This window comes from Canis aureus, chromosome 16 (genome assembly GCF_053574225.1).
Source record: "Canis aureus isolate CA01 chromosome 16, VMU_Caureus_v.1.0, whole genome shotgun sequence".
NCBI classification, from domain to species: domain Eukaryota; kingdom Metazoa; phylum Chordata; class Mammalia; order Carnivora; family Canidae; genus Canis; species Canis aureus.
The window spans coordinates 60,148,232-60,172,794 of NC_135626.1; the positions used below are offsets into that span (position 1 = coordinate 60,148,232).

Consider the following 24,563-nt stretch of genomic DNA (forward strand, 5'->3'; position numbering starts at 1 on the left):
AACGAGCCCGCCTGCCTCCCTCCCACCCAGGTAGCTCAGCCCGGGCACAGGTGACCAGAACAAATAGATGCATCTCCCCGACCGCCCCCCAACATCTAAACGGGGCGGGTGGTACAGCCGGGGGAGGGCGGGGGCTCACGGGGCACAGCCCCAGCCTCAGCTTGTCGCACCTGGGAAAAGGCTGCTCAGAGGCCAGAGGAGAGCACCCTTTGTCTCTCAGAAGGACAACGTGAAACCGCAAACCTTTTTCTTCTGGCAGCCAGCTCTCCAGCTAATTGACGAGTGCGCGTCCTCTGCTTGAGCTGCTAAGATTTTCCATGACGTCAGCAGAGCCCAATGCTATGTGGGGTTCACCCGGCAGGCCTGGCACCGAGTGGAGAGAGTCTGGGGCCGGGTGTTGTTCCAGCAAGAATTTGAGTAATGCTCGGAGCCATAGCCCCATTCACAAACGATTTGATGAAGGAATAGATGCATCAGTCAGTCCCAGAGATTCTGAAATTGCCAGAAATCCCATCCAAGGCAACCCACCCTTTCCTTTTTGGGGCTCCTCATCTTGACAGCAGGGGCTCGAGAACATCACACTGAGCGAGAGACTCAAAATGCCATCTGGGAGCAAACACCAGGCCGTAATGATTTTCAAAGCAAGAAGACAGCTGTCACTAGCAGGGATGCTGCTCGGCCGACAGCCCTTCAGTGCTGGAGACATCTCCCATCGTGGTGATGGTCTGGGCTGGTGCCTCCTGCCCCTTCCAAGAGCTCAGAGCCTGGGCCCTGGTCGCCGGGGAGGGGTCAATAAATATTTGCCAAATGAATGAATGAACAAGCAACAGAGAAAGCCCCTCGTGGGACCACAGAGCACAGATTTGATTCTGGAAAGGAATAAAGCTCTTTGGCACAATTAGGAACCGAACCCACGACCTTTGTGTTTAAAACACATGACCCTACTTTGGCCTTTTATTCAGCGGTTCACTCGCTCACCCACTCAAGGCATATTTATTAAGCACCCACCGTGTGCTCAGCCCTGGACAATGCTGGAGCGTACTAGGTCAGGGTTGCCGAGGGTGGACTTCCTGACACTGAGTGGTGGGCTCCCTGCTGTCAGGGGCTAGTCACTGCGAGGGGTTCTTACTAGCAAAGGGCCCAAAGCCCTCAGTGAACCCAGGATATTGCTGGGTTCTGCTGAGGTCATGGAAAACCTTAGCAGCTCACACACAGGACAGTCACTCATCAAGTTGCTGTGAGTTCACAGGCCAGAGCTTTCACGTCGCTGGTCTAACCTTGGCCAATAACCAGCACTGGCCTGGCCACCTCACCTTCTTCTTCAGAAGAAGAGTACCCCCCCTTCTCCTGATAGTAAAAGGATGGATGGGGTTGTCATCTCTCATTTGAAGCCCTTATCAGAACACCCTTAGGTCACCTCTACCCACAGCCCCTTACCACCAAAATTTGGGAACATTCCAGAAGCACAGATGTCGTTCAGTACCATTGAATGAGACCTATTCCTGAAGACCCAAGGACGAAGAAAACCTGGGCCCTTTCCTTTAGGGCCCTAAAGTCCTTTAGGGCCGTTAGGCCCTTTAGGGACTGGCAATCTGGAGCAGACAGACGTGCTGAAGCTACGGCACAAGACTCTAGGACTGAGGGTGGGTGTGGGCTGAAGCCTGGATTAAGCATTTTTGCGGCAGGACTTCATCATCTTCAGAGACCCACGGGGCAGTGCTCGTCCCCATTTCACAGATGAGGAAGTTGGGCCTTGGTCACCTGCCCAGGGTCATGCAGGTAGAGAGTCCCCTTGATTTGACTTGAACTTGATTCCAGTGACCCAGGTTGGGACATGGCAGGGCAGGTAAGCTGTGCCCAACGGGGTGGGAAAAGGCATCTTTTGTGGATGAAGGCGGTGACTAAAGCCTCACGAGTGAGGTCCATGATCTCCAGGACAGCTGGGGAGCACTGGGCGTGGCCGACTGGCTAGAGGACAGGTGAGGAATCGGGGAGGAAGGTGAAAGAAGGGGAGCAGCCCTGGGACAGGGAGTCCCGGCTATGCTCTTATGTGAGCAGGAGAGCCCGGGAAGGAGGTCAGGAAGGAGGTGGGTGCAATGGCCACACAAGGGCGGTGACACTGGTTGCAGACTGCATAGCTCCTGGCTGACCATGGTGGAAAGAGAGGGCAAGCAGGGGCAGGGACTTCCTCAGAGGAAGAAGAGCTGGGACCTGGGGAGCCCAGAGGGAAGACTGTCCATCTGGAAGCATCCATGGGAGGGCACTGTCTGGGTGTCTCTTCCCAGCGGTGTGTGGGTGGGGAGCAGAGGAGCAGGTGAGGTCCTGGGAGGTGTCCTGGAGGAGGTGTGTGTCCACCTTGCCATCAGGGAGATCCAGGTTCCCATGAATTCAAGGCCTTTCCGGGAAGGCTGTGGCAGGAGCTGGCCGGCTCAGAAGGAAAGGAGCTGGGAAAGGCCCGGCAGGAGCCCCAGGTGGACAGGGGACAGAGGAAGCCTGGGCTCAACACGAGACCCGACACTGCCCCCCAGCAGGTGTGGAACCGGCCCATCGGCGTGGGCTCAGAGCTGGCACGCTCCACGGCCCCCCCACCCAGCCCTGCTGCACCCTTCTAGCCGCCAGGGTCCAACAGGGGGCAGGACAGCCGGGCCGCGCTCTCTGGGAACAAATAAACATGGGACCATGGGACGAAGAAACACCAGTGGGGTGTGTGCGGGTCGTGGGGCACAGAGCAGGGTGGGACAGAAACTGGAAGCCTCCTCCATCCTGGGGGCTCACTGTCCTGAGGCCCCTCCCGCCCCCCACCCCCCAGGAGTGTTCCTGCTTGCTGAGACCATTGCCCTGCTGTCACTCAGCAGTCTGGGGGAGGTCAAGGTGGGGGTCTCCTCCTGCCTCTCCCATCCCCAGCCCCAAAGTCTGACCCCCTGGGCTTTACCTGAGCCTGGCCCCAGCAGGTAGCAGCCCTGCCCAGCAGGGCCACCTGAACCCCACTGAGAACTCAGTCTCTGATCCTGCCTCCCTCCCTGCAACTTGGGGGCGGGCGGAGGGGGGGGGGGGAAGCAAACCGTGAGGAAAAAGAGCTCCTTCTCATTTCCAAGTTGAAAGAGGTACAGAGACAGGACAGTTCTCGAAAGGAACCTGACCTAAGAGGAGGCTGGATGCAGGACCGGGGGCCCAGGCAGCGCTGAATGCAGGGCCCTCTCCAGAGAGCCGCTGGGCTTGTGCAGTGTTCAGAGAGGGTAGGTGGGCTGTCGGGGACCACACAGCTCCTGAGCACCCCCCGGGGGCTGATGGCTTTCCAAGTCGGTGTTTAATTTGCAGAGCACTCTGCTACCTTCATCAGGGAACATCCTCCCCGCTCCGGCACCTCCCCTGGCTTCTCCCATGGGCCTCCCCAGGCCTAAAGCTTTAGGGGTTGATGGTCTGCCGCCCCCAGTGCCAGGAGTCTCTGCCCCTGGGATTAGGAAATGGGGGGGCGGGCTATGAGCAGGTTTCAGGGAAGAAGTCAGGGAGCTTTCCGGCTGGAAGGATTGAGACCAGGAAAGAGGATGTTAGCCTTTGTGAAGTCTGAGCCCCTCCCTGCCTTCCTCCTGTTTGCCCCTTGCCGTCCCCACCCCACCCCCTGGAACTTGGGAACCTGTCCCTTCTCAGTGCCCCCACTGGCCTTTCTTCTCCAGGCCCCAAAGTTAACAGGGTCCCCAGATCTCCCAGAGACCTCCTAAGCCCCGACCTGCTAGGTGGAGCCAGGTGGTCGGTCCTGACGTCCACTGAAATCAGGCTGTGGGCAGCTACCCAGAGCTGCCCTCCTGGTCACAGGGCCTGGCTTTCCTCCGCACCAAAGCCGCAGACCTGCAGGGGAAGGCTGTGAGCCGGGTTCTGCGCCCTGGCCAGCAGCCCTGGGAGCCACATTCCTGGGCAGGGGGCTGGGGCACCTGGCATCCCCCTCCCCAGGAGCAGCCCCAGCTGCCAGCCTTTCTGCTTGTGTGTCACCTGGCCCAAGCCTAGAAAAATCCACCCAAGGCCAAGGTGTCCTGAGCAAGAGCCTCAAACAAGTCACCAGGGCAGCAGAAGGGAGCCAGAGACCAGACATTGCATTTTATAAAAGGAAAGCTCTGGATCCTGGGCCAGAGACCCAGTTTGGAGGTTTCTCTACTCTCCATCCTTCTCTCTCCACCCCCAGCCCCCTTCCTGAAGCAAAGGAAGATCTGGGGTCATGAGGAAGTCCCCTGCCTTGCCTTAGTCTCCCCTTTTGTCAAATAAACAGTCCTAAGGCCCAGAATTAATGAAAGATTTGGAATATTGCCATTTCCTAATCCCAGATTTGAACCCTCTCAGCCCAGGATCCTCTGCTAGAGAGAAGGCCTGCCAGGATCCCTCCTCCCCATTCCCTCCTCCTCTCCCCTTCCTTCTATCCTCCCTCACTCCCTCCTCTCCTCCTCCCTCCCTCCCTCCTCCCCCACTCCCTCCTTCACCCCTTCCTTCCATCCTTCTTTTCTCCTCTCCTCCTCCTCCCTCCCTCCTCTCTCTTCCTCCCCCTTCCCCCTTCCCCCAAGTCTCACTGCTCTCCAGGCCTCCCTCCCAAAGAAGTATGGTCTTCTGACACCACCGATGGCTCCGGCTTGGGCTGGCAGAGATGGTAATTACTGCGTTAGCCCAATGGCCTGAAGAAAGATCAGGTGGGGGGGTGGACTGAGAACAGGAGGAAAAGAAGGTTCTTTATTAAATGCAGATGTTTTTAAATCACTGTAATTAACTGGAATGGATACCGAGAATCACAGGCATAAAAGCTAAATGGGCTTTTGTTTTAACTGTTTGTCATATATTTAAAAGGGTCATTGGAGAATATAACACAGAGATGTCCTTGCACTCTTCCTGTTTGCTTTTGCCCAGCGAAGGCTTTCTCTGGGTACATGTGCGGGCGCACTCACACACACTCACACACTCACACACGGTGGGGCCAGTCCTGAATGGCGCTTGGCTGGAGGGGGAATGGGGTTCCACTCAGGCAGTTGTGGAAGCTTTCTAGAGGCAGTGGGACTTCCCACACCAAAGGCCATGGGGTGGGTGGTTACTCAGCAGAGACGGAGACGCTCCCCACTGAGCTGTCTGCCTCTGATCACCACAGAGATCCGTGGAGACTTACAGCCCCAACCCCTTCCTTGTCCCATGAAAAGCTTGAGGGGACAGACGCATCCCTTTTGCGGTCAGACTCCGCCTTCCTTCCCAGGGATGTTGGGTCTCTCTTCTATTTGGGCACATTCTTTCCCACCCTCAGGAAGGAGGCAGGGTCAGCCTGTGACCAGCCTGGCAGAGGGGCTTTGAAGGACTCCAAAGCGCCCCTCACCACCACCCCCGGCCAAACACCTCTTCCCACCGCTGGCCCCAGGCCTGCATGCAGGCAGCAGGGCCTGCAGCTTGCCCATGGCTCTTGGGGGTGGGGGGAGAGGTCCAGGCAGGCAAGTGTACAGCAGCAAGAATACGGGGATCCCTGGGCCACCCCTGACCCAACCACCCTCAGCCTGGAATCGCCTCTCCAGAGTCGAACCCATGTCAACCCTGTCCCTTTCCAGAACCCAATCCCTACAGCCCACATAGCCCACAGGGAGCACAGTGGGCTTTCGCTGCTACACTTTGTGCCTATCCTTCCTCTCCAGCCTCATCACCACAGGGAGGGGGTGGGGTAAGCCTCCCCAGATTGTTGGGGGGGGGGGGGAAGGCTGATGATCAAGATGTTTCTGGAATGTTCTACGGGAGCCAGAAATCTATTTCCCCCACTCCCCAAAGAATCCGGCTTACAGCCCTAGGTTCTCCAGTGTTGCATCTTACTGGCAATGTCCTTCTGTCTGGGCTCCCAGGGCCCGCGCCTTTCCAGCCTTGAACACCAAGATCCACAATGAGTAGATCACACCATGCACCTAACCCCGTCCCATCCTGTACACGCATTCGTGTAGATAAGTAACTAAAAGGCCCTGAAGCACAGCCTCCCGTGGGCCTTGCATGCCGATGTCTTCCCTTCTATTCTATTTTTCTATTTCGAATTTTCACAGCCCACACCCCGGGCTCCACCCCTGGTGGGTCTCCACTTGCATTCTGAAGACCACCCCTCTAAGCCAAGGCTTCCTGTAGCGGCGCACGATCCCCGACAGCCACCTGCCCACAACTGGGGACAAGCCAGCAGCGGAGCATCCTCGAGAACTCTGAGATGTCGCACCTTCCTTTCTCTGGGCCTCCTCTCGGGGCTCCTGCATGTCTGGTGTCGCCACGCTCCCCTCCACACCCTCTTACTCGTGGTGTCCTTTCCAGTTTTCCAAACCCTGAATACGTGCTTCTTCGTCATTTGGAGAACAACACTTGAGAGAATGTTCTACAAGCTCAGAGGGGATGGCTGACGGAGGGAGGAGAGGAAAGAAAGGGCAAGAAAGAGAAAAAGAGAAACAGACACGAAGGGCGATAATCCTACCCTCTAATACTATATTCTCTCCACTTGAAAATAAACATTTGCTTCACTTTCGAACGTTCTCCAAATGGAAGCTCGTCTTACCATCCAGGTCAGGAGAGACCTGCCAGCTAAGGGACCTCTTACAATCGTGGTGAGTGGGAACAGAGCAGGGGGGATAAATTGCGTTCAAGGTCATCCCTGAGGCTTACAAGGTGAGCGTCACCTGGGGTGGTCTGAACTCCCTAGTGAGCTCGCAGACAGGTGTGGACTTCTCTGGTTTGTTATTGGAAAGACTTAACACAACCTGGTCACCTTACTTTTAACCACACTGATTTATGAGGAAGGAAACTGGGGGCGTGGGGGGGAGGTGGGCAGGGAAGGGAGCACAATTTTATTTTTATTTGCACCGTCCATTGTGTCTGTTTTCAAATACGTTTGGGGGAGGGTTGGTTGGGGGGGTCGGTATGTTGTTTTGTTTTTGGGGGGGTTGGTTGGGGGTCGGTATGTTGTTTTGTTTTGTTTTGCATCAGCAATTAACCTAATAGAGCACCTTTTCATCACTCGCTCTCTGCTCCGTAGATTAACCACTTCAGAGAACATCAGATAAACTTGGCGCTTTGATTCGAGCACCTTCCAAGCCAGGACGAACAATGGGGGTTGTTCTAACTGTGCAATCCTGGGAATTAGAGAGAAGAGGCCCCTCAGGTAATTGCTGAGAAAGGTCCCTTAATTTGACCCTGTTTCACACAGTCCAATTTTCTTTTCTTTTTTTATTCACACAGTCCAATTTTCAATAAACTGAGGCACTTGAGCAGTGTCCCTTAGGAAGTCACCGCAGGTCCTAATCCCCAGATCTTCCTGGGGCTTATTCTGTGGAGAGGCCTCCCTTCTGACCTGTTTGCATCTAGCCAGCCCCTCTTTTCTGCTGGGTATTTGCCAGTGGTGTTTCCACCCACCCACCACCCACCCAGCCCCAACCTCCAGGCCCTGTGGCATATCAATCAGGTGCCCGTCCCTTCTTCCTGCAGCTGGAGCCTCCTCCTTAGCATTATTTTTGATGATCTGCTTGAACTTGCTTCTCTTCCCAACTGTCAGTAGGAACCCCAAGCAGTATTTGATGGTTTATTCATTATTGACTTATTTATTGAGTGGTATTTCTATTGCAAATACATTCTTACCAGGAGCAGAAAGAAAAATAGAATCCTGCTACTCAGCCCCAAGCGCCCCTCCCCTGCCCAGCTCTCATCTGCAAGTATATGTCCTTCCGAATCCCAAACCCCCTAAATTCACTGTGGAATTTCCTCCCTGGGTGGTTTAGTGCTAGGTTTGCATTTTGGGGTTTTTTGTGGGGGGGTTGCTTTTTTTAAAAAATGATTGTATTTATTCATTCATAAGACACACACACACACATAGAGAGAGAGAGAGGCAGAGACACAGGCAGAGGGAGAAGCAGGCTCCATGCAGGGAGCCCGACGTGGGACTCAATCCTGGGACTCTAGGATCACTCCCTGAATCCCTGAACCAAAGGCAGAAGCTTAACTATTGAGCCACCCAGTCGTCCCATAGGTTTGCATTTTGTCCCCCGATTTCCCTCCTGGAAGCTTGATCTGGCGGTCTGGAACCAGACAACAGTAAAGCACAGCCTTCCTTGGGGAGCACTCCCTTCCCCATGGAGAACCAACATTTCCACTCTGCTACTCAGGAAATGCGGGCGCTTTCTGGAAGGCCTCAGTGCAGACTCCAGTATTTGCGGCCCACATCTGTGCTTCCCACAGGGCCTCTAGAGCCACCGTGATTCAGCCCTGCCCCAGCTGCTTCGCACCCAGTGCTCGAAGCACCCCAAGATACGAATAGCTCCTCAGGCTTCACTCAATCCACTCGTGCAAAAAGCAGCCCAAAAGGGGCACCTGGGGGGCTCAGTGGTTGAGCATCTGCGTTTGGCTCAGGTTGTGATCCCGAGGTCCTAGGATCTAGTCCCATATCAGGCTCCCTGCAGGGAGCCTGCTTCTCCCTCTGCCAATGTCTCTGCCTTTCTCTGTGTCTCTCATGAATAAATAAATAAAGTCTCAAAAAAAAAAAAAAAAAAGAATCAGCTCAAGCTCCCATTCCTCCAAGCCCCACGAGTAGAGGCTCAGCACTCCTATCCTCAGGTCCTATGCTCACCTGCAGTCACCTGTCTGTGTCCCCAGCAGGACAGAAGGCTCTTCAAGTATACTGGAAAGCACGCTTCCAGCTGCAAATGACAGAAAATGAACCCAACGAGATTAAGCACAAAAAAATGTAATAGCTCCCAAGGCTGAAGGCAGGGCTGGTTTCAGATGTGGCTTGATGCAGGAGCCCAGACAACGTTATCAGAACTTGCTGCTGTCCTCTTGGCTTCCCTCCACTGGCTCCATTCCCAGCCCTACTCTCCCTGAGATGCTCTCAGTTTCATATCCACTGGGGAGGAGTCTGGTTTCCTGGTAATTCAAATAAAAATAGTGGAATAGTGACTTGTTGAGCTTGCTTGCCTTTCCTTGATCAGATACCCATCTCAGGACCAGAGCAGAGCCTATGACTGGGAGGATGAGGTGTGTTGATTCAATCCAGTGGTTCACTGGGACATGCCATCATCACCATCACCACCATCATCGTCGTCATCTCACCGTCAGTCATCTAAAAGAAATGGGTAGGTCCTTAAGTAAAAGTTGGGGTGGCTATTGTCACCAAAGGAAGAGTAGAGCTGTGCCACAAAACCACTGATTCCTGCTGCGGCTGGCAGGGGCTGTGCCGATCCACACTCACCCAGTATAGAGTCTTCTGAGAACACAGGAAATTATAAAACCCCCAAATACTTACCAAAAATCTCACCACTCAAAGACAATAACTGCTAGCATTTTAGGGGTGCTTTTTGTTCCAGTCTTTTTTCTCTATGTAGACCCTTCTTTTATAGCTGTAGTCACCTTACCTATATATTTAATGTCTTTTTTTTTTCAATTAAAACTACAGCTTTCATAACCATTTAACAGTTGCATAAGATGACATTGGAACGATGTACACTGATCTATTTAATCATTTTGTAATGGTCTGCTTTTCAAATAGATGCCATTATAAAAATAGAACCAGAAGCATTTTTACATTTCACATTGGATATAGGAGGTAATTCTTTAAAAAGTGGGTGATCAGACCTCAGGAACCCACCCTGGTGACCCTTGATTTCCTGAGACTGCCTCAGTCTCCCTCTCTGGTTATCCTTGGAACCATAGTGAGCAAGGCATTCTGTTTGGCATTCCAGATCTTCCCAGCTTCACCCAGGGAACCACACTGGGCTCTCTGGTGATAAATTCATCACAGGGATGTGGATGTGCCCTCCTAAAATTCTCTTCAGGGAACAATTTTCTGAGATCTCCCATCGTGCCTAATTGACAACTTTCTTTAATGGGCTGGGATGATAACTCTTTCTTTAAGCTGCAAATGATGATTAATGGAGTTCCAACAGGACACGGGCTTCACTGTATTCTCACCTTCATTATTTTAATCTCTCTCTGAATGACCATCTAATGGGTCTGTATTGCTCTAACACTCCGTGAGTAGTGGGTGGGTGTCCATAAATCCCTCTAAACCAGGAGAGGTCCCACGGCTGGATTACGGAGGCGATGGACAGGCTCAGTTAAAAGCCTCCCAACCCTTGGCTGTAGGAGGGTGAAGACAACGAGGAGAGACTATAAAGTGGCCAGACGACATCAGCGTCCCCAGAATGGCACTGAGAGTCAAATTATATTCACTCCTTGTGGGGAAGAGATGAGAGGCAAAGGTTGAAATGGCCATTTGCTGACTGTCAGGAATACAAAAGGTGGTGAGGAATTAATGATGAAGCTGTCGACTGATTCATTCAATCATTTTGCATTTTACTGAGCTCATTGGTTGGTTCCAGGCTCTGTGCCAGGTGCTGGGAAGCCAAGATAGCTGCAACAGCCCAGCCCTCCAGAGTCTCACAGCCTTGGTGTTGGAGGAAAAATCCTACAATCCAATGACCATATTGGGCAAAGTGCTTTAAAAGTGACTTAGGCTAACAGGGCGAGCTCCCCAGGAACAGGACCTAAGCCAGTCCCACAGGTCCCCCCATGTTGGGTATGGATCCTTTTTTTTTTAAAGATTTTATTTATTTATGCATGAGAAACACACAGAGAGAGGCAGAGACACAGGCAGAGGGAGAAGCAGGCTCCCCACAAGGAGCCCGATGTAGGACTCGATCCCGGATCCTGGGATCAGGACCCGAACTGAAGGCAGACACTCAACCATCCCCCTCCATCCAGGCATCCCCCTATTTTTTTTCAATGTATTCATTCTGCAAAGACCTACTGTGTGCCTACTATGTGCCAGACACTCCTCTGGGCCCTGATGACAAAACAGACACAAATCCAGGACAGGCAACAGCAAATAATTATGTAAACTTATGTCAGATGGGAGTAGGTGCTGGAGAGGAAAGCAGGACCAGGGACAAGGTAAGGGCAATCCTAGGATGCTCGTTTGTGCAATCCGCAAATACAGAGTGAGCACCTACCATGTGTTACCATCTTGGGCACCTAGGCAGCTGTGATGGTTAATTTTACAGGTTGGCTCAGCTCCACTATGATATCCAATTGTTTGGCCAAATGCCAGTCTAGATGTTGCCGTGAAGTTCCTTATCAGATTTTTTTAGATGCAATTAACATTTAAATCAGTAGGCTTGGAGAAGAGCTGTTTACACCCCCCCCCCCTAATGTAAATAAGCCTCATCTGATCAGTTAAGAGGAAAAAAAAAAAAAAAACCTGAGGCCCTCTTAAGGAAGAAGCAATTCTGCTTCTGGACTTGTCTTTGGACCTAAGACTCTAATTCAACTCTTCCCTGGGTCTCCAGCCTGCAGCCTCCCTGCAAATTCCAAACTCGCAAGCCTCCCAAAACTGCCTAAGTCAATTCTTAGAAATCCCTCTCCCTCTCCCCTCGTCCTCCCCTCCTGGTCCTCACTCCTCCCCCTCCCTTTTATTCTCACTGTTTCTATATATCCCTCTTTTTGCCTGTGTCTCTCTTTCTCCCCTTGGTTCTGTTTCTCTGCAGAACCTTGACCGATACAGCAAGTGCACAGGCATGGCTGCTGGCCTGGGGCTGCTCTCAGCCTCACTAGCTGCCAGAGTCAGGATCCAGAGGGAGGGAAGGAAAGGTGGGGGGTGAGGGGCATCCCAGCCCAGGGATGCACCTCAGGACTCCCCACCTTGAAGTTTCTACCCTAAACAGCACAGGAGCTGGCCCTACCTGTGCCAATGGTCAAGTCACAGGTGCCTTCCCATTTCCCCCTTTCAGGATTCTGGGGACAGAAAGCTGTGCACACTGCCCCTAGCCAAAGGCCCCCCGGGCCCTTCGTATAGAGGAGAGGCTTGTTTTCTTCCTGATGGCTGCTCTATTCAGCTTGAGTTGGATTCAGGATGGAGGTACTTAGAGGCAGGTAAGGCCCTTAATCAAGCCCAATAAAATCGTTCAAGACACTAATCACTGCCATGTTTGGCACCGCACACCCGGGCATCTCCTGCACGCACACAGTTCCCACAGAGGGACTGTGGCCTCCGTGGCTTGCTGAGTGGCAGGAGGTTGTTGCTGCAACCATCTGGACGATGTACAACAAGGTCTTTTAGTGAGAAGTACAGGATTCTCCAAAGAGGTTTTTGCTGGAATGTCAGGCACCGTTCCTCTTTTTCTTTTCTTTTCTTTTCTTTTCTTTTCTTTTCTTTTCTTTTCTTTTCTTTTCTTTTCTTTCTTTCTTTTTTTTTTTTTACACTGAGAACACGTGTCATCGCTCCAGAACACTGTTGTCTTCTGGGAACAAACACAGAGGCCCATTGTTTACACTGCCAATTAGGAGCCACGATGGACCCCATCACACAAAGGCCCAGTTGTGCCCGAACGGCTGAGGAAAGTGTCTTGGACCTTTGGACACAGGTCTTTGGACAAAGGAGCCTGGGCTTGTCATTTATGGGGTTCGGGGGGACATTTTCTCCTGCTCCATGAGTTGGGGGTGTAGCCAGGGGCTGGGGAGCGCAGGTCCTAATGTGGTTTCCCATTGCATGGCTCCATTGGCAACTGCAGTGTCCCTGGGCTTTCCAAGGTCATATCTCACCCTGGGAGACCTTGTCTCCAAGGTCAAGCAGCATGTCCTCCCTGAAGAGCTGGAGAAGAAAGCTGGATTTTGAAGGAGCAGTCAGTAAACTGAGGCTTCCTGGCTCAGAAGGGGACCCTGGGCACGCTTCCGACCCAATGGGTATCTTTTGCCACAACAGGGTCAGCCACACAGGCAACACAGCCATCGTGAGCAAGGCACTTGGTGTCCATGAGTACCCAGAAGAAAGGGCTCCCTTCTTGGCTGAAGCTCCCAAAGGCAACAGCAAACTGCTTGAATTTGACTCGTTTTGTGAAAACCAACCCCGGGCGCCTCGGTGGCTCATTTAGCTGAGCATCTGACTCTTGATTTCAGCTCAGGTCATTGTCTCAGGGTCTGGGATGAAGCCTCACATTGGGCTCCTTGCTCAGTGGGGAGTCTCCTTGGGGATTCTCTCTCTCCCTCTGCACCTCCCCCCTTGTGCTTGTGTGCTCTCTCTCAAATAAACAAACCTTAAAAAAAAAGAAAGAAAAGAAAAAGAAAACCAATTCACTATTTCACCTTTTTTAATTTCTATTTTTTTTAGGGGATGCCTGGGTGCCTCAGCGGGTTAGCACATGCCTTCGGCCCAGGGCGTGATCCTGCAGTCCCCGGATCGAGTCCCACATCGGGCTCCCTGCATGGAGCCTGCTTCTCCCTCTGCCTGTGTCTCTACCTCTCTCTCTCTGTCTCTCTCTCTCTCTCTCTGTCTCTCATAAATAAATAAATAAATAAATAAATAAATAAATAAATAAATAAATAAATAAAATCTTTTAAAACAATTTTTATTTTTTAGATTTTTTAGATTTATTCATGAGACACACACACACAGAGAGAGGTAGAGACACAGGCAGAGGGAGAAACAGGTTCCCTTCAGGGAGCCCAGTGTGGGACTCAATCCCAGGACCCCAAGATCACGACCTAGGCTGAAGGCTGATGCTGCTTTAAAAATGAAGACTGAGAAAAAAAAAAAAAAAAAAAAAAAGAAGACTGAAGGGGCAGTGCCTGGCTGGCTCTGTCAGTAGAATGTGCAAGTCTTGATCTCAGGGTCAGGAGTTCCAGCCTCACATTGTGTATAGAGTTTACTTTAAAAAGAAACAAAAGAAGAAGAAGAAGAAGAAGAAGAAGAAGAAGAAGAAGAAGAAGAAGAAGAAGAAGAAGACAACGATGACTAACAGAAACAAGACTTCCCCAAATAAATGCAGCAGTTACTAAAATCTGTTCTTCAGGGGTAAACTTCAATCATTAAACAGGTGGAAGGAAGCAAGGGGAGATACTTTTTCTATAAACAGGGCTGACCCCTCTAAATGCATCCTTACAGCCACAGCACTAAAGCAGACCAAGAGTTCCCAGGTCCCAGTGGCGGCGGCAAGGACTTAGATCTAAGACCCTTTTGCCTCTAGGAGGAGATTCATTACGTAAATTATGGCAAATTCATTTGATAAAACAGTGTGTCTGCTATTAGGATGGTTTTTATAGAGTTTATTGTACTAACATGAAAATTTATAATGTGAAAAAGTTTCTTACTTCTAGACTAAACATGTTTCGCTTTTCCCCAGAGAGTAATTCAAAAACAATTCATAGAGCATGAACATGTCTATGATTTTTTTTAAATTATGCTAAGATAGGAGTCTGGAAAGAAGTACTTTTAAATGTTAACATAATCTTTGAGGAGTGAGACAATGTGATATTTTTCTTCTTTCTATCTTTCTATATTTTCTGCCATTTTTCATAAAGAGAGTGTATTACTTTCTAGTTGGAAGGAATAAACAAAAATAAACAAACAAGTGGTTGCTATGAGAGAATAGGGTGGGAACTCTGTTCTCCAGCTTCTCCCCTGTTCCAGTATCACATTTACCCATGGTCTGACAACTGGCAGCTGGGAACCCTGCCCAGGCTCTGCAAGATGAACACCCAGGGCCTCTTGGCCGACTCCTGATCACACCAGATGCCAAATTTAGAGTTTTGGCAACATCTGAATTTTATCAGGTTTGGGTTTTTCTTTTTTTTTTTTTTTTAATTTTCTCACTCTGGCTACACACACACACACATTCACACACACACCAGAATCTGTGCATTTTGGCTTATGGAGCTCAACATGGGTGGCACCCCTGCAAGAAACAGGTTCACAGGGTACCTGGAGCAGCCTCCTCAGAGGAAGATGACCTCCTTTCATTGATGTTGGAATCCTGCTTCCGTTCTTCTCACGGACCCTTGATGCCTTGCTATGGGTGAGAGAGATTTCAGTGATAATTCCCAGAGCCACGCTTTCCAACACAAAAGCTGCATTCCCCAGAGGTGACTTGGAGAGTCAACAAGTCAAGGAGCCTCGTGAGCTTCCTCCTCTGGGTCTAAGAGCAAGACCTGTCCCCAGCAGGAGGGAAGTACACTCATGTCCTGGAAGGTTGGCACACATTGTGACAGGCTCCAGGTAAACCTGCTCTTGTTTCCACTGCATCAACTGATTGAAATCTGTGGTTTAGGCAGCTGCACCGAGCTTGTGGATTTCTCTCTGGCCTTGCTCCTCTAATTATTCATTCTGTTGATTTTAGCAAGAATTGTGGCTGAGTATCTGAGGTCAGAAGTATTTCCATTATCCAAACTGCCAGGAGGAATCTGCTTCCGTTTCCCAAACTGGCTTCCCCACCTGTACATACATGGAACTCTGAGCTGGAATGCTTGGCACCCCCCTGCCCCCCACCGATACTCACCCTGCTCCCTAGGTCCGATGTCATCTCTTGATGATACCTTCCTTGACGCCCACAGGCAGAGGTAAACCAGTAATGACTGGTACAGAAAACCATTCATTCATCCAACAAATATTTATTGAGTCCCTGTTGTGTGCCACACACTGGGGATACAGTAGTGAACCAGTTAGACATGATTCTGCTCACATGGAAACAGCTGGACACTTAATAAAATGGCCAAAAGGACACCAGTGGAAGTTCAGCCCCTGTGGGAACACAGCGGGCGGCTGAGCTTAATGCCACAGCACTGGGCTAGCAAGGTGAGGAAATCTCTTGGTTGAAACCAGGTTGAGACTTCCTTGGGTTGACTTTAATAGGAGACTGAATGTGGTTGGTGATTTGCGTACTCAAACATTATTAAAGGTGAACTATCATCTAAGTGTTAACTCACCCCTTCAAATGCCCCCATCCCTGCTCCTGGCACTGCCACTCTATCAATGGCTGGCTTGTCATCAGAGTCGCTTTGGCTGCCCTCCCATTAGTGGGAAGATTCATGTCTCTCTTGAAAATGCCTCCAAGTCTTTCATCATGGCCACCACCCTACTTAATCTCCACATTCTCAACATCTGTCCTTCCTCCCTTCCACAAACATTTGCACAACATCTACAGGCTGCCAGACACTTTGTGAGTGCCGGTAGAGCAGCAAGCAAAGAACAAGCAGTCTCTGCTCCGGTGGGAAGTACAGTCTAGTGGGTGAGAGGAGCATTACCAACGGCCAATATGTAAATGTAAATGAGGAAGTTGATAGGATAAATGAATGGATGAATGAATGCATAAATGGTCAATTACCTGGACTCTCATATGATCCTTGCTCGATCCAGATCCAGCCTACAGTGGTGCTGCCCGGATAAGCATCCCCAGATCCAGCCTACAGTGGTGCTGCCTGGATAAGCATCCCCTCGTACATCCCCTCCCCTGCATAAAACTTTCAATGGCTCCCTACTGTGCACTAGATTAAGTTCTAATTCCCCAGCCTGGTGGCTCTTCATGCTCTAGTTCCAGGCTACTACTCTAGCTTCATTTCCTTCTAACCCTCTAGGATAACCTATGTACTATCATAACTGTTGCTATGTGTATTTTGCCTGTCTAGAAAACTTACCTCTAACCCTGCTATTGAAATCTTACACATCTAAGGGAGGGAAAATATATAGGATAGCAGGATTTGGTGGAGAAGAGCCAAATCTTCTAAAGTGGGGATGATGTTAAAATAGAAAAATCAAGAAAGAAAAGAATAGGGCAGCCCAGGTGGCTCAGAGGTTCAGCACTGTCTTCAGCCCAGGGCGTGATCCTGGAGACCTGGGATGGAGTCCCACATTGGGCTCCCTGCATGGAGCCTGCTTCTCCCTCTGCCTGTGTCTCTGCCTCTCTCTCTCTATGTGTGTCTCTCGTGAATAAATAATAAAATCTTAAAAAAGAAAAAGAAGGAAGAGAATAAGCTTTTTTTTTTTTTTTTTTTTTAGAAATATGAAGGTAAATGGCAGAAGAAACAGCTGAAGGACTTGATATTGGTTGCTTTCAGGAGTAGAAATTGAGAGGAGGGATAGGGTGTAAGACTGGCACGTTTTGTTTGTTCTAAGACTGATATTACATAATTGCCTTCTGAAAGGCATGGATTCATTTGTTTTAAAGCATTTTTTATTTTTAACTTTTTTAAAGTAAGCTTTATGCTCAATATGTGGCTTGAACTCACGACCCCAAGATCAAGAGTCACGTGCTCTACTGAGTGACTATGCACTCACTAGGCACCCCTAGTTTGGTGGGGTTTTTTAAAAGATTTTATTTATTCATGAGAGACCCAGAGAGAGAGGCAGAGACACAGGCAGAGGGAGAAGCAGGCTCCATGCAGGGAGCCCGACGTGAGACTCGATCCAGGGTCTCCAGGATCACGCCCTGGGCTGAAGGCAGGAGCCAAACCGCTGAGCCACCCAGGGATCCCTGCAAGATAAAATTTTAAATAAGGACTAGGGAAAAAAAAAAAAAAAAAGGACTAGGGGCACCTGAGTGGCTCAGTGGTTAAGCGTCCAACTCTTTTTTTTTTTTTTTAAGATTTTATTTATTTATTCATGAAAGAGAGAGAGAGAGGCAGAGACACAGGCAGAGGGAGAAGCAGGCTCCCAGCAGGGAGCCGGACGTGGGACTCGATTTCGGGTCTCTAGGATCATGACCTGGGCTGAAGGCAGGAGCTAAACTGCTGAGCCACCAGGGCTGCCCTAAGTGTCCAACTCTTGATTTCAGCTCAGGTCATGATCTCAGGGTTGAGGGATCAAGCCCCTTGATGGGCTCCATGCTGGGCATGGAGTCTGCTTAAGATTCTCTCTCTCCCTCTGCCTCCCTTCTTCCCCTCTCTCTGTAAATAAATAAAATAAAACAAAATTGAAATAAGAACTAAAGGTATTAAATGAGGCCACGTCCATAAAGTGCACAGCATAATGTCTGGCATGCAATAAGCAAAGATGAAAACAGTCATCGTTACTTGTGTGTTTTCCATGAATTTTGCCACGAAGCAGAGGCAGGAACGGGATGCCATGCCTCCCCACGGCACTTCATGTGGCAATCCCACGCTAGTTCCTAACTGAGCTCTCAGCCTTGGGTGTTGGTTCTCTCCCCCTTAATCTACACCAGTCCACCGACCAATGGCACGCTCACCTTCTTCAGACTGTTTCTCATGAAATCTCTATGGAAAGACATTAGTGTGTGTTAGGGGAGTGGTAGCCCCTGCAAAAAGCCAACCCCAAACTGTCAGGGCTTTATGGAATACTCATCTGGCATTCCAAGATCTTCTTCTTTTTTTTTTTTTTTTTTTTTAAGATTTTATTTATTTATTTTTAAGATTTTATTTATTTATTTATTTTTTATTTTTTATTTATGATAGTCACAGAGAGAGAGAGAGGCAGAGACACAGGCAGAGGGAGAAACAGGCTCCGACGTGGGATTCGATCCCGGGTCTCCAGGATTGCGCCCTGGGCCAAAGGCAGGCGCCAAACCGCTGCACCACCCAGGGATCCCAGATTTTATTTATTTATTCATGGGAGACACAAAGAGAGAGAGGCAGAGACACAGGCAGAGGGTGAAGCAGGCTGCCTGCAGGGAGCCCGACGCGGGACTCGATCCCAGGTCTCTAGGATCATGACCTGCACTGAAGACAGGTGCTCAACCGCTGAGCCACCGGGGCGTTCCGAAGAGATCTTACTCTTGATGTCTCAGGATCACAGGCTCTTTTGATTTTGAGCCTCCTCCATCCCCCCGAAGCCCTTAAGTCCTTTCCGTCTGGGAAGGAGGAAGGAGCTAGAGAAGACAGAATTGCTTCTCTGCAGCCTTGGCCTAGGAGAGAGGCACATCACTCTGGTCACACCCCATTGGCTAGAAGTAGTGACGTGGGACTACCTAGATGGGGAGGGGATGCTGGGAAATGTAGTCCCTGGCTGCACAGCCTCTGCTCAGAGGAGACTCACACTGCCAGGGCGCAGATTGCATTTTGATGGAGGCACCTCTGCCATATTAACCACCTCCAGAATGACCTCCAGAATCTTAGCTTAGCCCAATAATGGTTCACTTACTTATCCAAACTGTGTGGGTTTGGACAAGTAAGTGCCTCCCAACAGGAACCTTCTGTAGTCCCAGCTGCCAGTCTTGCTGACATCTCTCCCACTTAGTTCTGTAGTTTATTCCATGGGGTACATTCCATCCTTCTAAATACGGTAGGGTTTTTTTCAGATACAAACTCCTTGTCTTCTTTGAAGACTTTTTCATTAACCAGGTACTTGCTCACTGAAACTGAATTTCTGAGTCACAGAGTTTGAGAGTTGGACGGTTGGCAACACGGTCCACCCCACTTATACAAGAGATGGTAAACGAGATCCAGGAAGGCTAAGGGAATCCCCAAAGTATGGCATTCAAAGCAGACCTGTTTGTCCTGCATGTGGAACCATTCAGCAGCAACTTCGAAGGCAAGGACAGGTCAAGATCTGAAGTTTGCTAAGCCAGAAATTTGATTGTCTGTACAGGGAGTGAGGCTTGCTGACCCCTGAGCATGGCATCTCCTTGTGGATTTGTTGTTGCGGGAACCAGCCTCCAGGATGGCCCCATAAGACCTGCCTCCTGATATTCACGCCCGTGCAGTCACTTCCTACACTGACCCAGGGTTGGTCTGCGTGACCAATAGCATCTGGCAGAACTGACTGGGCGTTGCTTGTCATACTTGATTAGAGAGGGCTTGGGCTTCTGTCACGGTGCTCTCTTGTTCTTGGATCACCCATTCTGGGGGGAACCGTATCCTGAGCTGCCCTAGGCAGAGGTCTAGAAGTGGAAGGCTCCTGCCAACAGCCATGAGCGTGAGCTTGGGGCACATCCTCCAGCCAGCCCAATCATGGGCTTGGCCAGCACTAGCCCAGCACTAGCCCACAACCTCATGAAAGGCTCTCATCCACCAGGCTGCCCCTGGATTCCTGATTCTCAGGAACTGTGTGATACAACAGGGCTATGGTTTTAAAATGCTAAATATGGAGATATAATTTGTACCTCAGCAATAGATAACTCACACGGTCATTGTTTCTCCTCAAAATCAAGGATGCGGGGATCCCTGGGTGGCTCAGCGGTTTAGCATCTGCCTTCAACCCAGGAGTCTCATATCAGACTCCCTGCATGGAGCCTGCTTCTCTCTCTCTCTCTCTCTCTCTCTCTCTCTGTCTCTCATGAGGAAATAAATAAAATGTTAAAAAAAAAAAAAGATCAAGGATGCATTTTGGTTTACTTGAGAAGGGGAGAAAATTGAAAATCATAAAATATATTAAAGTCTTTTAAAAATTTGGGTTCTACAAAAGGTCTTATAAAATATCTACTGTAAATATCAAATATTCTGGTATTTCTTCTGCATGTTATCCTAAGTAACCAAATAAACTACCAAGAAAAAGAAAAAGAAAAAGGAAGGCAGGCAGGCAGAGAGAGGGAGGGAGGATGTCTATTCATCTCTTCAAAGCCATCTGAATGCCACATCCCTGTGGGGCTTTCCCTGATTCACCCCTTACTTGTAATATCTGATGTCACTTCTCCTATAGCAGTTTGACATTAACTTTCTTATGACATTTATCATAGTTTATCTTTTTTTTAAAGATTATATTTATTTATTCATGAGAGACACACACACACAGAGGCAGAGACACAGGTAGAGGGAGAAGCAGGCTCCATGCAGGGAGCCCGATGTGGGACTCGATCCTGGGTCTCCAGGATCACAACCTGAGCTGAAGGCAGCACTAAACCACTGAGCCACCCAGGCTGCCCTATCATAGTTTATCTTAATTCATTTCTTAATTGAACAAAGAAATATTTATTGAACACCCAGAGCCTGCTCTGGGTGCTTAAGATTCATCCACGAACAGCGCACAAGGATTTTGCACTACTGGAGTTTACATCCTAACTGGAGGAAAATAAACAATAAACACAAGAAAAAGCAAACTATATATCACAGAAGGTGATAAACGCTATAGAAAAACGTGAAATGCAGAACAGAGAGACAAAATTGCTTATATCTTTATCATTCTCCTTTATTAGAGGCTCAGGAGGGGTTGCCGGTGAACTTGGAATGTCTGCAGTGCTTTGCATATGCCAGGTGCTTGCAAATATTTGCTTAATTTATGCAAGGATAAAGGAGCTAGCCCCGGAATGGGGAGTTCTTGCAGATGGAAAATCCAAGAGTTACTGGCTGCTGAGACAAAACCTCCACTCCTAGGTGTTCATCAGATATATGAGCAGATTTGGGCCACCGAGAAGCCCAGCTGGGGGAACAGTCTATGAGGGAATCCTTCCTTTAACTCCCAATGCAAAGAGTTTCATGTCATTTATTTCAACACGAACCGTCTTCTCTCTCTTGGGTACACCAGATTGCCAATTTGGCGGAATTGGATCGAAGAAACCCCAAAGACTTCTGCTCAGTATCCTGGGACCCACACAAATAAGGCTGCTGTACATATCCAAACACCTAATACAGGTGACATCCTTATCGTGCAAGACTTCATCAGGCATCTTATGTTCCCTACCCAGATGACCTCACAGACTTTCACCCCTCAGTCTGGAAGGAATGGACCCAAGTAGAAAGAGAGCATCAGGAAGTGGCCAGGTGCTGAGCACATACCAGACCAAGGCTTGTCCCCCAGACATCCAAAATGTCATGTTGTCACTCAGGCCCCTCCCCCCCCCCAAAAAAAAACCAAAAGCAGACAAAATACGCCTTCTATGGATTAGGTATTCAGTCCCCTATAGTTCGGGGTTTGCAATTTGTTTTAATAACAGGTAAAGATGTGAGGAGTATGTTTTCCTTTTAGGTTTAATACACCACAGACATTAAGTTAAAATATAACACTGTTAATATGGAACAAAACTGTAATTTATATTTAAATAGCTATAAATTCCAGATCTAGAAACAGAATTTTAGATCCAAAGGAATCTTAGGCTATTTTATAAAAAAGTAATAATGATTAACTAGAATTTACATTTAAAAACATTTTTAAAAGTGCCCTCCAGTTTTTGCAAAACACGCCCCCACCCCCAACACGCACTCACGTGGGCTTGGAAGCAGGGGCCTCTAGTCTTAGTAAAAGAAGTCCTCCTGCCCCTGTCAAACCACCCCCCCAGTCTCCCATCTGCCCCAGGCCCTTCTCATGCCTTACTTCATGCTCAACCCCTTCCAAACAAACAAGCAAACATCTTCCTCTTTGCTGTGTCCTCTTTACTGGCTCTTTCTTTGCAGCATATTAACACACACAAGTCTCTCCCTTTAAAAAAGAAAAAGCAAAATGAAAGGAAACAATGAGAAACCACTCTTTTGGCCTCCAATTCCTCTCTAGCCACATTCCCTCCTCCCACGGCTCTACTGGTGTCCAGGGGCTGCAGGAGCAGAGTACCACACACTTGGCTGGCTTAAGCAACAGAAATGTATTGTCTCCCAGTTCTGGAGGCCAGAAGTTCAGGATCTCTGTCTCAGCAGGGACGGGTCCTCCTGAGGCCATGAGGAGGCTCTGCTCCGGGCCCCCCTGCCAGCTGCTGGGCTTTGCTGGTCATCTTCACTGTTCCTCGGATCCTGGATGCATCACCGGCATCTCTGCCTTCATTTGCACTTGACCTTCCCCCTGGGTGCATGTCTGCATCCACATCTCCCCTCTCTGCAAGGACACCACCAGTCCTCTTGGGTTAGGGACCACCTGAATGACCTCAACTTGACTGTGTCTGAAACACTCTCCTTGTTTGGAGAAACAAGGTCACATTCTGACGTAGGTGGTGTTAGGACTCCAGTAAATCTTCTGTGAGGGAACAATTCAACTCATGAGGTTAGCCAGACTTTAAACCGGGATCCCTCCTTAGTCCCCCCTCCGTGTCCCTCCCCCAGCTCACCCCACAGCCTGCTGCCCCCTGACTCCTGCACAGCCTTACCTGAGGACTAAATGACCTCATGGTTGCCCAGTCTGGTGGAACTTTCCTGACCCTAACGTGTGGAGCTTACTGTCATGCTGTTGACCACCTTCTCCTTCCTCTTTTGTACTCTTGGGTTCCACTGGGATTCCATGTGTTCAGCTGGAACCTTCTCCTCTAGCACCTCTTCTTCCTCCTCCCCTCTTCCCCCTCTTCCTCCTCCCCTTCCTCCTCCTTGGTGTTCCTTAGGCTCAGCACCCAGCTTCTCTCCCAACCAAGGCCCCAGGCTAATCCTCTGTGTTCCAGCCTTCCACTTGCATCCCTCTGCAAACCACCCCTGATCTCTCCAGCCCAGACAGTTTTCCGACTTGCAGACCTGGCTATCTCTACTTGCTACTCCTCAGGTGCCTCCCACTCCAAATGTACCCAACCTGATTCCCGCTCCAAGTCTCACCTAAGGTCTCTGGTTACTCCTCCTCCTCCTGCAGCCCCTGCCTCACTATCCCTCCACCTCTCACTGAGCAAGAAAACTGGGCATCATCATCCTTTACCACCTTGCTTAGGCATCATATAGATCAGTTAGGAGTTCCCTAGAAATTATCTTTTTTTTTTTAAAGATTTATTTATTTATTTATTTATTTATTTATTTATGATAGACATAGAGAGAGAGAGAGAGAGAGAGAGAGAGAGAGGCAGAGACACAGGAGGAGGGAGAAGCAGGCTCCATGCCGGGAGCCCGACGTGGGACTCGATCCCGGGACTCCAGGATCACGCCCTGCGCCGAAGGCAGGCGCTAAACCGCTGAGCCACCCAGGGATCCCCACCTGGAAATTATCTTTTAAACGGATCCTTCTTGTTTGACCTCCAATGCCTCTCTGCTCAATTCCATAGGTTCTAGTTCTCTGCTGCAGGACTCCCCTCCTGCCCTGAGCCATCACCTCCTGTCCCACCTTTGGCCTCACCCTCCTTCTCTGCACCATCTATCACAATGTTTCCACAGAGATATCTTGGACAGCCAGGTATAATGTTTAGAATCATTCAAGGGGTCTACGTGGCCCTCAGGATAAAGTCCAAACTCCTGTGACATGAGATGCTCCTTATAATCTGGCCCCTGGTCATTTCTTCCACTTCCTTTTCTGCCTTTATATGAGGACTGTTTCTGTTTCTTTTTTTATTTGAGAGAAAGAGACAACACAAGCAGGGAGGAGGGGCAGAGGGAGAGGAAGAAGCAGACTCTGCGGAGCAGGGAGCCCGGATGATGCAGGACTCGATCCCAGGACCCCGGTATCATGACCTGAACCAAAGGCAGACACTTTACCGACTGAGCCACCCAGGCGTCCCTCTGAGGATAGTTTCAGTTCTGTTGACATTTTGCGATCCCCTCAAAGTGCTGTAACATCCCCTTCATACTTGTCTTCAGTGCCCTTCCCCAGCCTCTGACCCTTGTTGCTTTGCATCTTTCAAGAACCAGAGATCCCACTTCTTTTTCTTTCTGAGCCTTCCACAATGACCTAGGTCTTTCCTTTTGCCTTCTTTGGCACTTTGTTACATATTATAATCATGGCTTTCAGCTTGAAAGCCCTAGTCCACTGCCCAGGCACACAATACAGTTTCAATAAAGGTTTGACAAGTCATCTCTAACTCACTGAGGAATACAAAGAAATCTGAAGCCTTTGTTCATGTGTAAGGTTCTCGGTTCTGTTCTAGTATTTTCCTCAGTGGAGTGAGAGGACAATAGCGTCAGAATCACTTGGGGAGCTGATTAAATATGCGGCTTCATGGACAGTACCCTGAACCTGATGAATCTGTATTTTAAACAGGCTACTTCAG

At 49.5% G+C, this 24,563-nt stretch overlaps 2 long non-coding RNA genes across 4 annotated transcripts; one reads left to right on the plus strand and one right to left on the minus strand.

The window, feature by feature from the left end:
- Positions 1–6,756: 6,756 nt before the first annotated feature.
- Positions 6,757–9,683, minus strand: LOC144285405 (uncharacterized). Of its 3 annotated transcripts, none has more exons than XR_013353680.1 (4): positions 9,617–9,683; positions 8,947–9,091; positions 8,600–8,669; positions 6,757–7,112 (listed from the first exon to the last, which is right to left on the minus strand). It is a non-coding gene; the product is annotated as an uncharacterized LOC144285405 (long non-coding RNA). The 3 variants fall into 3 exon arrangements; XR_013353679.1 differs by having other exon boundaries at positions 9,604–9,673; XR_013353681.1 differs by lacking the exon at positions 9,617–9,683 and adding an exon at positions 9,275–9,594.
- A 38-nt stretch (positions 9,684–9,721) lies between these two features.
- On the plus strand, positions 9,722–13,290 carry LOC144285406 (uncharacterized). Its single transcript, XR_013353682.1, has 3 exons — positions 9,722–9,979; positions 11,757–11,898; positions 13,133–13,290. It is a non-coding gene; the product is annotated as an uncharacterized LOC144285406 (long non-coding RNA).
- The last annotated feature ends 11,273 nt before the right edge of the window (positions 13,291–24,563 follow it).